Below are 14,391 nucleotides of genomic sequence, written 5' to 3' on the forward strand. Positions count from 1 at the left end.
AAAGGAAAGAAACGTCAGTTCTGTGGTGGTGGTTAGTTTTTAATACCACTCAGGGGAGTTCTGCCTTGGCTCAACACGGACAAACATCTAGAAAACAAAGGACGTGGAAAAATGAAGGGAATGAAATGTGAGTTCACGTGAAAGAGGTTGCCTGAGTCTGATCTTGGACACATGGGTTCCCAGGACCCTCAAGGAGGCTGCCTACAGAAGAAAAACCAAAGGAGAGGAAGAGGAGGAACGGGAGGGAGAAGCATCGGCTCCTGTCACCTGGAGAACCCAGCGGCCATGGCGAGGGAACAGCCATTGCTAGGAGACCTTCATGATGAAGGCGATCTAGGAAAAGCTCACCAGTCGCTGCAGACGCCCCGGCTTCAGAAAGGCCTGAGTATAGATACAGGGAGAGGGCGATGGGTGAAGATCGCCTGTCCTCCAACCCCCAAACCTGTGCCTGTCTGGGTTTCTCCCTCTGTGGTTTCTGTCCCTAAGGACACTCCTCAGTACCTCCAGCTAAATGGCAACCTGCCTGTTTCTCCTGAGCAGCAGGCAGCTTTACTTGGTTACGTGGTCAGAGGCGATGCTTTTATGAAACAAACAGGGGCTTTATTTTGCAATATATGCAAACTGCACGTGGGTTTTTAAGGTGAAATACGAGTCTTCCTGTAGTCACGGCTGTAAGCACCCCGAAAGGTGGTGACTTACTCTCCCTCTTGTTCACAGCTGTCACCAACAAGGATGCTGCAGTGGTTGTGTGCATGGGTTCTGAGGCCGCAGCACTAGGATCCCTGAACTTCAGTCCCCTCGTCTACAGAACTGGCCCGACAGGAGCTCCGTAGAACCGCCTGAGCTCACATGTGTAAGTGGCTTAGAGCAATGCCTTACTCCAGCACCAGCTTTTTTGTTGTTGTTGGTTGGTTTTTGTTTTGCTCTGGCGGGTACGTTGAGAAGTATCACGGCAGATATCAAAACCTGTGATTCTTAGCGTCAATTACCTATAACTCTACCTTGTCTCCCAACAAGAGCTTTGGTGACATGGGGGGATAAGGACAGTGATCTGGCTGGGGGGTGTGGCTCAGGCACCAGCAGGCACCCCCACACGTACCTTGACTCTCCAGACATGAAGGATCGATGGAACACTGACTCTGCCTTCTGCCACAGACGGCTTTGCCTGGTGTGGAATGCTCTTCCTGGCCATCACTGTCTTCACCTTTGCTGCCGACCTCTATCTATCCTGAGAACCAGGGCTGTGACCAAGGTGAAGCCAGGCAGATGCCTTTGTCCTGAACTATCGGGAGGCATTTGATTTCAGTGGTGCTGATAAGCACTCAGCATTCAGTTTAGCTGTTACTTCCTCCAAGAAACTCCCTAAATCTCATCCACCCAGGTTTTACTGGATGCTCCTCACATCCCATCAAACGACACTGTAACCACCTGTTTCCCATTGGCTGCCCCACTACCCGTGAACTCCTAAATACGGGACCCGCGTCCCATCCTTTTGATTCCCACGGAGCCTTCCCTAGGCTCAGCACAGAGGAAATACCTAATAACGTTTGATGGGTAAAAATGGCAGTAAGTTATTCCTGAGGTGAACTCAAGAACTTTGGGAGGGAAGGGTGCTAACATCCCAGTGGGCCGGAACTGGGAAGGACAAGGGCAGAGGAGGAGGACAGCGTTGATGGAGTACTTGGGATGTCTTGGGATTAAACAACTTTAGGGGTGGGTACCTAAGAAGGAAAACCCTCGGCTCTTCCTGAAAAGGTCTTTTTCTGGACATCACTCAATCATTCCCTCACCTGTATAGTGTCTTGTCCCGAGTACCAGCTGGTGCCCGATACTCTACCAGAGGAAAGAGAGTGATGGACGCATGTGTTCCTACTCCAGGCGGCCCTGTTTCTCTTTCTCTCCATGTTGATGACGATGGCCTTTGGAGCACAGGCCCAATGTGCCTGATCCCCGAACACGGTAGAGTCACAGAGATCTCAGCATTAAGACAGCTTGAGGCAATCCAACTTCAGGAATGGAGCTTAAGGACAGTCACAGTAAGGTGTGACAGAGGCAAGCCCTGTACTCCAGCAGGTTGAGCTAGCGATGGGTCTTTAGGTCATCTATATTACACATCCTCTTGTTTCTGGACCCCTAGGCCTTGTTCCATCCATTGAATTAGTCCTTGTAGATCACCCAAATATCCGAAAGATAATCTCTGCCCTGAAAAGGCTGCTTTAACCAGGACAGACGATTGGAGGCGGTGGATGGAGCAGAGCAGTTGCCTAGATTTGAACCATTGATGCCACAGTCTCTGGTGAGTGGGCATTATTGAACCACCCAGTCCCACACCGCTGTTGACTAAGGGACCTGACATACGCAGTCCACAGTCCACAGTCGGCCTCGACAAACACTAACTGCATAACATGTATACACACAGCTTTGTAAAGTTTCTTTCGTAACTGGGATGCTTCTGCATCTCCTTTCCTAAAATGCCATTTCTGAAGGCTGCCCCTTTGCCAAACACCAACTCCACTTGTCAGTTATTTGTCAAGCGTGAGGTAACTTCCTGTTTAGTCATCAGAGACTCACGCGCTGCGGTGGAGACAGGTAGCTTTGGGAAGGCAATACCCTCAGCGAGGGAATCTGGAAGGGCTGACGAAAACAGAGGACCTGGGTTGGGCGGGGAGGCCTCAAGAGGAAAGAAGAAGCTGAGCCAACGGTGGGTGAGGGAGCACGTGATCCACTGCAGGCCTTGTGCTGGGAACAGGGGTCTGTCTGTGTGAAGACCAGATGAGAGAAGGTACCACAAATACACTTGGCCCAGCTTCCGGGGGGGTCTCTCATGGAAAGTACTGGTTTTGCTTTTATTTTGAAGGTCCCAGAGAGGCACTCTCTGACAGCAGATTGAGAGGGCTCCCCACGAAATCAGTCTGGAGGTCACTGTGATGACCAAACGAATTACTGCCTGGACTGAGCCAGTGACCCAGGCGTGGGATCGAGAGATATTTTGGTGGCATGAAAAGCAGAGATAGGAAGCAGGAAGGAGAGAAATAGAGGCACCCAGGAAAAAAGGCCACTGAAGGCTGCCTGCCGGTAGCTGAGACGGCACAAATCAGGACTAGTGATCTCAGAGAAGATGGTTTTGAAAGATGTGAAGGACATCTGGGTCACACTTGTTGAATACGAATGGAGGTGACCATGATGATCTCTGACAAACCTTTAAGTACAGTGACCATAAGCGGTTGAGCAATTTTTTTTAATCGCCATCTCCTCGGGGCAATAGGTGGAGACCTGGTCAGGACCAACTGGCACCCAGCCACCTTTTTAGGAGCTTTTCACATCCACCTCCTCAGCTCCCATCCCTGGGAACGGCTCGCCTCTCTGTCCACTCCCAACAGCCACTTGCCGGAGCAGGATTCCAGAGCCTAGAAGGTACTCCCCAGCCTGACTCAGGCAATCTGAGCATGCTCAGTCTGGTGAGCAGAGGCCCCAAGCAAGTCTTTCTCTGGGAAGACAAACTGGTTCTTACTGCCTCCACCTTAGGCAAAGCCTCAACCTCTGGCTGTTGTGAGCAGCTCATTCCCAGGAAGAAAAATGACCTGCAGTTGCAGAAGAGCATGTGACAGCTTCCTGGTCAGAGCGTGAACTCCCTGAGAGCCAGAACTGGGTCACGCCGCTCCTCATCTCCCTCCTGGTCCTCCCTCGCGCCTGCCTTAATGCAAGGAAGTGTAGACAAATCTTAATGCTTTTGTCTTTGATTTCTCTTCAGAGCTGGGAACTTCCACCTTGTACACGGTATCTTCTTAAAGATCTAACAGGAGTGGACAGAGAGATGGCTCAGTGGGTAAGATGCTTGGGGCACGAGCATGAGGTCCTGAGTTCAAGTCCCCAGCACCCACGTAAAAAGCCAGGCATGGCAGTGGGCAACTGTAACTCCAGGGGAGACAGGAGGATGCTCGGAGCTCACATCCCAGCTAGGTTTAGCCTATTTAGTAAATTCTGGGTTCAGTGTGAGGCCTGCTGCAAATAAAAAAAAAAAAAAAAAAAAAGAAAGAAAGAAAGAAAAGAAACAAGGTAAAAAGAAAAGACAGTCAACACTGACTTCTGGCCTCCATACACATGTACCCATACACATATACACATGTGGGGACACACACACACACACACATCCAATAGAAGCGAAGGCCAGCCTGGGCTACATAGCATGAATCTGTTTAGAACAAAACAAAACAAAACAACAACAACAACAAAAAAAAAAAAAAAAAAAAAAAAAAACAGGAAAACATGCTGGGTCGAGGTCACCAGAAACCAGGACCAATACTTCCCACTCCTTCCTTTTCTTCACAGTTCTGTCCCACCATGTGATGCAGAAACTAAGAATCTCAGGAACAGGGTCCCAAACAGTGGTGCCTAACACAGTGCAGTCAGCGGTGGGAGGCTGGAGTGTGAGGAGCAGAGCCAAATTACGTCACCTTCAGCAAGACATCAAGGCAGCTCCAGGAGTCTCCCCTTTCCCCGTGGTCACACACACCGTACCAGGGAGCCTGGGGGTGGAACAAAACATACCAGGGTCTGTCCCCCTAACACACACACACACACACACACACACACACACACACACACACACACACACACACACACGCAGGGTTGGCTTGCCACCAAAACAAGCCAGCTCACACCAAGCCAACTTCCTCGTCAAAGCCCTCTCTGTCCAGGACAAGACAGACAGACACAGCTGCTTCTCGTCCCAACCACAAGGATGCAACAGGGACTACTGCTCTGGGTCCTATTAACCTTGACCCAGCATGACATTTTCAGACCCATGCCCGAAATAGTGGCCTCCCTGCTCTACTCCCCGGCATAGGCTGGATCCCCTCACTTGGTATCAACCCAGCCTGTCTTTCATTTAGAACAGCCTTTGACCTTCCCAGGGGAGCAGTCAGTCATGCAAGGTCCCCACTTGGAGAACAATCAATTTAGACTTCAGTAATTTGGGAGACCTGGGGAGATTTTTCCTAAATGAGATCCCTGCTCCCGGCACATGCTCTCAGTTGCCTAGCAACTGGAGGAAGCGATCTGGAAGTCTGGAACTCACACCGCAGCCCCCTGTGAGGTGATGAGCTCGGTGTGGTCCACCTAGGGAGAAAGGCACTGTAGCTAATAATTATCAGGGGTGACAACCATAATCCCGGCCCTGCTATTATTGTGTTTACAGAGGTACAATTGCCACAGAAGCTCACGCCACTGGCCGTTCCCAGGCCCTCACCCTTCCCGCCCAGTGCTGACTAAGGGACTGAAATAGCCTCAGGCCGTTCCCAGTTCCCAGGAAAGGAGGCTACAGCCTCACAGGGCCCCGGGGTGCTCTGATACCGGTTTGACCACTTAATCTGTTTCCCAGAGTCGTGAGTGGCCCCCAACAAGGAAGAATAGAAAGAATGTATGTGAGGCTGGGGTGAACACCCTTGGATTGGGTGGGAGCATTGGTGGCAGGTGGCCAGGACCACAGATGATGCCTGGGATGCAGGAAGAGTTGGGCCTGTTAGAGGGGAACCCGGGCTTTCTTCCTTTTCCTCCCTGCAGGCAGTGGTCCACCCTCCACCACGCTTCTGAAGAGCCTGCATAAGGCCGAGCTAAGGGAGAGACGCTGCAGAGTGTAAGCAACCTCCCTTCTGGTCTCCAGTTGTCACGTGTGATGGGATAAAGAAAAACAAGAAATTCAAATCTCCATGTCGTGAAGCCAGCGAGGCGGGAGGACCAAAGTCTATAAAGCCAGCCACTTGCTTTCCTTTCTCGGGAACTCCTTTGTTTATGAGTTGCCAACCTAAGCTTCAGAGGTTTAGAAAAGGAAAAAAAAAATCACCCAGACTCTCAGCAAATTGCCTCAGAGAACACATCACCCTTCCCAGCAGCCTTCCAGCTCTGCCTTCTGTCTCCATCTTTCATGCCTTGGGTCTGAATCCCGGATTTAGCAACAATATCCTAATGTATGCCGTCGTCCTCCACACCCTTTGGTTTCTCTCAATGAGGCAAGGAGAAGATGATCAGGGAGCTCACCTGAAAGTCAGGACCTTGAGGACCAACTGTACAAATGCCTGGGCCCACAGGCGGCTAAATCTTGCCATTAAGCATGGTCTAGCTGAAGGCTCCCTCAGGAAACTGAGGCCTAAAGGTCTGGGATGGCAGCTGACCCATGGTCAGGATACTGACTAGAGGAAAAATAGAAATTAGAATACAGACTTCCTGACTCCTATTCCATTGGTTTCTAACATCCCAGACTGCCTTGATTTCACTTGCACTTGGGGTTCAACACACACACACACACACACACACACACACACACACACACACACACACAAACACACAACCCTAGCATTGTTAGGTACCAAATAGTTTAACCTTCCAAGGATTTTTTCTACAAGGGTCTCATCTTATCCATTTAAGCATTGCTTTCAGATAAATGAAGTTGATATGACTACTACTCCAGATGAATAGTTTGGGAAACAGGCCACAATGTCCTGCCTCAAGCTGTAACAAATGAGTCCAAATTGTTCATCTTTCAGGACTTCTTCTTCTTCTTCTTCTTCTTCTTCTTCTTCTTCTTCTTCTTCTTCTTCTTCTTCTTCTTCTTCTTCTTCTTCCTCTTCTTCCTCTTCTTCCTCTTCTTCCTCTTCTTCCTCTTCTTCCTCTTCTTCCTCTTCTTCCTCTTCTTCCTCTTCTTCTTCTCCTCCTCCTTCTCCTTTTCCTTTTCTCCTTCTCCTCCTCCTCCCACCCTCCTCCTCCTTCTCCTCCCTTCTCCCTTCCCTCCTCCTTCCCCTTCTCCTTCCTTTCGTCTGCCTTTTTGAGATAGGATTGCATGTTAGCTCAGGTAGCTGCTCTGAAACCTGGGACCCTTCTGCCTCCGCCTCTGAACTACTAGGATATAGGCCTGCATCACCATGCCGATTCTCCCGGTTGCTCATCCCTTCTACCATACCCCATGCTTCCATACATTGGCACCGTTGCTCAGAAGCACCCAGAAAGCCAAGTGACACTATTCCTGGGGCCCCTTCCAGAGAAGAGGCTGCCCACCAACCACGTCTTTACTCCTGCGCTAATTCCTCCTGCAGCTCTCTACTTAGGGACAAGTCACTTCCCCTCTGCTTCTTTCTTGTCTTCTGTCTCTTTTTACCATCCCTTCCCACTTTCAAGGCTCTGAAAAGAAGAGCAGTTCTACCTCTGTGCCTTCCCCCCCAGCAGGAGCAGCGTCAGCGGAAACAGCCTGCTCAGCATTCCTGGATGCCACTGTTGTCTGCGGCTGGCAGGAGCCTCCAGGAACTTTTGCAAAGGGCTGGATGATAGTGTTCCCCAGGAACCTGGCTCGGTAGAGCATTTACCCAAACCTCTCTTGCCTCTGTGCTGCGGACAGGGTTTCCTTTGGACTCTTGCAGACACGGTGACAAAGCAGTGGTTGAATCCCTTCGAGGGCCTGATAAGCTAGGGTGGCTGGGCTGTATCCTGACAGTGTCGGATTCCCTGGGTCTGAGCTGAGCCAGGGTATTTGCATTTCCAGTACCTAGCTAAAGCGTGGATGCTACTGGCCCAGGCCCTACACTCTGAGAACCACCATGGGGTGAGGGACACAATTCACTCATGACCATAGGATGGAGGGTGGAGATGGGGGAAAGAGATGGAAAGGGGGGGGGAATTCAGGGAGTCTGACGAAGCTAGCCCCGCACCTGTGATGACTTGCAAGCCGTAGAGGCATGTGTGACGCTTCGTGTGCTCATCTGGAAGTGACTGTGCCAGCGTTGGAACTGCCCCTTAGGGATGCCATCCCCTGGCAACTTAGCTTTCAGTTCTCTCCCTGCCGGTCTCCTCCCCAGTTTCCATCCTCCTCCTCCTCCTCCCCTCCCCTGCCCGTGACTCCCCTGGAAAGAAAGTCCCCATATACTTGGCTCACTCCTCTAGTGCCTCCACAGTCTGTAGCTGTCTAGCGACTGAGGAATTGAGGCCCCCGGGGCCATCGGTGCGAGCTAAGCGCAGAACAAAGGGTCTCCAAGGCACCTGACCACAAGGCCCCCGAAGGCAGGAGTATGACCAGTGACTCACTGGCCACGTGGGAGAAGACCTCAGGCCTCCTGCCTCTAGCCGCCACCAAAAAAGAAGGCGGGACATGGGGTCAGGGAGGCGGAAGAGCAGACACAGAAGCCATGTCTAGCTGTCAATAGGTTACGACCCCCCTTTTCCCTCTGCACCGCCCGTTAGGTGTTCCCAGGAGGACGGGAATCACTTCCTGGAGGTAGAGGAAGGTATCTCTGGGAGGAGGGGCCCACCGGTGTGGGGGGCAGGAGAGCCATGCACCTTGCCCCAATCTCCTCTCTGTGATTGTCTTGGGATGGTGGAGGCTGCTGAGGAAAGAGAACCCCCTGTGATCTCTCACTGTTGAGCCATGGTGGGTAGCACACAGAGGCCTCGCAACTCTGAGATGTAATGTCTAAAAGCCAGGAAATTTCACCCACCCCTCCTGAGTGTTTCCTGCGATTCCCCGGAGGAGCGTCTGGGCAAAAAGCACCCAGAACCTAACCACACCCTGCAGGCTGAGGAGGTCTACAAGTATCTTAGCTAAGAGAAAGCTGGACAGAGCCCTGCTCCCCAAACCCTCGTTCCAGCCCCTGTAAGACCGGAAATTGGACTCCTGGTACTCTCTGGGTTCGGAGCATTGTGGGGCGTTTACCCACCAACCCCACAGCTCCCCAGAGTTTTCTTGAGTGTGAGCAGCAGGAAATATTAGATAGAAGGATTCATTGTGGAGATAAACAGAAAATAAAGGATAGCCTCGAGAGGGCCTGGAACCTTTTCCAAATGGGCCCCAACTGTCTCTGCCCCAGGGTTTTTATAGAGATGCCAAGGGGCGGGGCAAAAGACACCCCCCCCCCCCAGCACAGCCAAGTGCAGACCATCTCAGACACCTGCACTCAGGCCCGTGGTCCTGATCATCCTCTATGCGGACCTGCTGGGTAAAGCCACGAGGAACCCGAGAACGGGCTCCCACAGAGCATGAGGTGTCTGGGCAGGGGGTGTAAAGAACTCTGGGTCCGCTCTCTGCAGCCAAAGCATTCTGTGAGGTTGGTGGGAAAGAAATGGGACCAGAAAGAGAACTCATCATCACCACAGCCTGCTTGTGAAGGTGTCTCCTGCCAGTGCGCTGGAGGGAACATCTCAGACTCGTCACCCTTGGCCTCTGTGAGCAACAAGTCTGGCCTCCTCCCTGCCTCCACATCCTCCACACCCTTGCTTCTCCCCGCCTCCCACCTGCCAGGCATGTCGCAAGACTCTATTGACCAATGTTTACAGAATGCTCCCAAGAATGATCCAGTTGCCAAATCCCTGAGTCATCCGGCCTAGTCACCCTTTGCTCCTGGCCCGGCCTTCCTACCAGAGTGGAGCTTGTGTTTAACAACATTTCTCCCCGGGCCTCACCAGCCAGAAGGCCAAGCCATGCTACAGAAACAGCGAAGAAGAAAAGAAAGGCACCCGGAGCTCGCCTTAGTGCCTGCTTCCGGTACAGGCCGGGACTGAACCTGACCGAATATCCCGGAACCCACTTGTGGGGAGCACTCACTTTTCCGAGGAAAGAGACGCACGCCGGGCCGAAGGGCTTGACACCAAGTTAGAACTAGCGATGGAGCCCAAAGTGGAAACTGGTTCTTTCCAGTTTCTCCCAAAGCAGAGCCTGGAACAAAAGCTCCTAAGGACTGACTATACCTTTGAGGGTGTGAAGCCAGGACCCGGGAACAGCCAGGGCGGGCAACGCTGAGGGTCTTGCCCCTCCTACAAAACCATCTGAGAAAAAAAAAAAAAATTTTTTTTTGTTTTTCGAGACAGGGTTTCTCTGTGTCGTTTTGGTGCCTGTCCTGGATCCCCCTCTGTAGACCAGGCTGGCCTCTGCCTCCCGAGTGCTGGGATTAAAGGCGCACACACCACCACCGCCCAGCTGAAAAAACATTTTTCAAAATTGTGTGTGTGTGTGTGTGTGTGTGAAAGAGAGAGAGAGAGAGAGAGAGAGAAAGAGAGAGAGAGGAGAACAGGAAAAGAGGTGCATGTACCTGCGGAGGCCAGGTGTGTCGAACCCTTAGAACTGAAATTATAGACATTTGGGGGGATGCCCAGCTTCTTAGACAGGTGCTGGGATTTGAACTCCAGGTCTCACAATTACACAGCAAGACCTCTTAACTGTTGAGCCGTCTCTCCAGTCCCATTTGAGAAAAAAAAAAATCAAAGTGTATCTCAAAATGAGGCTCTACCAGGGAAAGGGGGATAGGATTTATCCACGTGCTCTGGCTCATGCTCACAAGGCCTAACCGCTCTGTACTTCACGGTTTCTAAACAGAGCTGGGTCTCCTCCACAGACAGGGCACCACAGCACAGCCTGGAAGAGAATCCAGCAGAGATCAGAAGTGCCGATGAACACTGGACACATGTCCCACTGCACCATCTGGTACGCTGAGGACCTCACACGAGGTCACTAGGGCACTCCGGGGGAAGTAAAAAGTGAATCATAGCCCGTGACTTCTATGCATTCATTCAACAGATATTTGTGGCAGGCTGTACTAAACACTAGGTTTAAGAGAGAATGAGGAAAACACGTTCTTGGTCATAGGGAGCTTACACTCTGCTGGGGACAAGAGGATATGGACCATCAGCAACTAAACAAATGAGCAAGCTCCAGTTTCTTATCAGGCTCTCGGCTAAACACCGAGAAAGCCCAGAAGAAAGTGTTTCCCCGCTGGTGAGACTAAGGATAGAATCACCACAATCCGATTAAAGAGACTAGCAGGAGGGTCTGCACACACTCCTGGAGGACACAGACGGACACTGGGGTCTGCACACACTCCTGGAGGACACAGACGGACACTGGGGTCTGCACACACTCCTCTGGAGGACACAGATGGACACTGGGGTCTGCACACACTCCTCTGGAGGACACAGACGGACACTGGGGTCTGCACACACTCCCGGAGGATACAGATGGACACTGGGGTCTGCACACACTCCTGGAGGACACAGACGGACACTGGGGTCTGCACACACTCCTGGAGGACACAGACGGACACTGGGGTCTGCACACACTCCTGGAGGACACAGACGGACACTGGGGTCTGCACACACTCCTCTGGAGGACACAGATGGACACTGGGGTCTGCACACACTCCTCTGGAGGACACAGACGGACACTGGGGTCTGCACACACTCCCGGAGGATACAGATGGACACTGGGGTCTGCACACACTCCTGGAGGACACAGACGGACACTGGGGTCTGCACACACTCCTGGAGGACACAGACGGACACTGGGGTCTGCACACACTCCTGGAGGACACAGACGGACACTGGGGTCTGCACACACTCCTGGAGGACACAGACGGACACTGGGGTCTGCACACACTCCTCTGGAGGACACAGACACTGGGGTCTGCACACACTCCTGGAGGACACAGATGGACACTGGGGTCTGCACACACTCCTCTGGAGGACACAGACGGACACTGGGGTCTGCACACACTCCTGGAGGACACAGACGGACACTGGGGTCTGCACACACTCCTCTGGAGGACACAGACACTGGGGTCTGCACACACTCCTGGAGGACACAGACGGACACTGGGGTCTGCACACACTCCTCTGGAGGACACAGACACTGGGGTCTGCACACACTCCTCTGGAGGACACAGACGGACACTGGGGTCTGCACACACTCCTGGAGGACACAGATGGACACTGGGGTCTGCACACACACTCCTGGAGGACACAGACGGACACTGGGGTCTGCACACACTCCTGGAGGACACAGACGGACACTGGGGTCTGCACACACTCCTGGAGGACACAGACGGACACTGGGTCTGCACACACTCCTGGGGGACACAGATGGACACTGGGGTCTGCACACACTCCTGGAGGACACAGATGGACACTGGGGTCTGCACACACTCCTGGAGGACACAGACGGACACTGGGTCTGCACACACTCCTCTGGAGGACACAGACGGACACTGGGTCTGCACACACTCCTGGGGGACACAGACGGACACTGGGGTCTGCACACACTCCTGGAGGACACAGATGGACACTGGGGTCTGCACACACTCCTGGAGGACACAGACGGACACTGGGGTCTGCACACACTCCTGGAGGACACAGACGGACACTGGGGTCTGCACACACTCCTGGAGGACACAGACAGACACTGGGGTCTGCACACACTCCTGGAGTGCACACACTCCTGGAGTGCACACACTCCTGGAGTGCACACACTCCTGGAGTGCACACACTCCTGGAGGACACAGACGGACACTGGGGTCTGCACACACTCCTGGAGGACACAGATGGACACTGGGGTCTGCACACACTCCTGGAGGACACGGACGGACACTGGGGTCTGCACACACTCCTGGAGGACACAGATGGACACTGGGGTCTGCACACACTCCTGGAGGACACAGACGGACACTGGGGTCTGCACACACTCCTCTGGAGGACACAGACAGACACTGGGGTCTGCACACACTCCTGGAGGACACGGACGGACACTGGGGTCTGCACACACTCCTGGAGGACACAGATGGACACTGGGGTCTGCACACACTCCTGGAGGACACGGACGGACACTGGGGTCTGCACACACTCCTGGAGGACACAGATGGACACTGGGGTCTGCACACACTCCTGGGGGACACGGACGGACACTGGGGTCTGCACACACTCCTGGAGGACACAGACGGACACTGGAGTCTGCACACACTCCTCTGGAGGACACAGACGGACACTGGGTCTGCACACACTCCTGGAGGACACAGACGGACACTGGGGTCTGCACACACTCCTGGAGGACACAGACAGACACTGGGGTCTGCACACACTCCTGGAGGACACAGATGGACACTGGGGTCTGCACACACTCCTGGAGGACACAGACGGACACTGGGGTCTGCACACACTCCTCTGGAGGACACAGACGGACACTGGGTCTGCACACACTCCTGGAGGACACAGACGGACACTGGGGTCTGCACACACTCCTCTGGAGGACACAGACGGACACTGGGGTCTGCACACACTCCTGGGGGACACAGACACTGGGGTCTGCACACACTCCTCTGGAGGACACAGACAGACACTGGGGTCTGCACACACTCCTGGAGGACACAGACGGACACTGGGGTCTGCACACACTCCTGGAGGACACAGACAGACACTGGGGTCTGCACACACTCCTGGAGGACACAGACAGACACTGGGGTCTGCACACACTCCTGGAGGACACAGACACTGGGGTCTGCACACACTCCTGGAGGACACAGACACTGGGGTCTGCACACACTCCTGGAGGACACGGACGGACACTGGGGTCTGCACACACTCCTGGAGGACACAGATGGACACTGGGGTCTGCACACACTCCTGGAGGACACAGATGGACACTGGGGTCTGCACACACTCCTCTGGAGGACACAGACGGACACTGGGGTCTGCACACACTCCTGGAGGACACAGACAGACACTGGGGTCTGCACACACTCCTCTGGAGGACACAGACGGACACTGGGGTCTGCACACACTCCTGGAGGACACAGACGGACACTGGGGTCTGCACACACTCCTGGAGGACACAGACGGACACTGGGGTCTGCACACACTCCTGGAGGACACAGACAGACACTGGGGTCTGCACACACTCCTCTGGAGGACACAGACGGACACTGGGGTCTGCACACACTCCTGGAGGACACAGACGGACACTGGGGTCTGCACACACTCCTCTGGAGGACACAGATGGACACTGGGGTCTGCACACACTCCTGGAGGACACAGACGGACACTGGGGTCTGCACACACTCCTGGAGGACACAGACGGACACTGGGGTCTGCACACACTCCTGGAGGACACAGACGGACACTGGGGTCTGCACACACTCCTCTGGAGGACACAGACAGACACTGGGGTCTGCACACACTCCTGGAGGACACAGAAGGGACACTGGGGTCTGCACACACTCCTCTGGAGGACACAGACGGACACTGGGGTCTGCACACACTCCTGGAGGACACAGACGGACACTGGGGTCTGCACACACACTCCTGGAGGACACAGACGGACACTGGGGTCTGCACACACTTCTCTGGAGGACACGGACGGACACTGGGGTCTGCACACACTCCTGGAGGACACAGACGGACACTGGGGTCTGCACACACTCCTGGAGGACACAGACGGACACTGGGGTCTGCACACACTCCTCTGGAGGACACAGACGGAAACTGGGGTCTGCACACACTCCTGGAGGACACAGACGGACACTGGGGTCTGCACACACTCCTGGAGGACACAGACGGACACTGGGGTCTGCACACACTCCTCTGGAGGACACA

This window comes from Peromyscus maniculatus, chromosome 11 (genome assembly GCF_049852395.1).
Source record: "Peromyscus maniculatus bairdii isolate BWxNUB_F1_BW_parent chromosome 11, HU_Pman_BW_mat_3.1, whole genome shotgun sequence".
NCBI classification, from domain to species: Eukaryota; Metazoa; Chordata; class Mammalia; order Rodentia; family Cricetidae; genus Peromyscus; species Peromyscus maniculatus.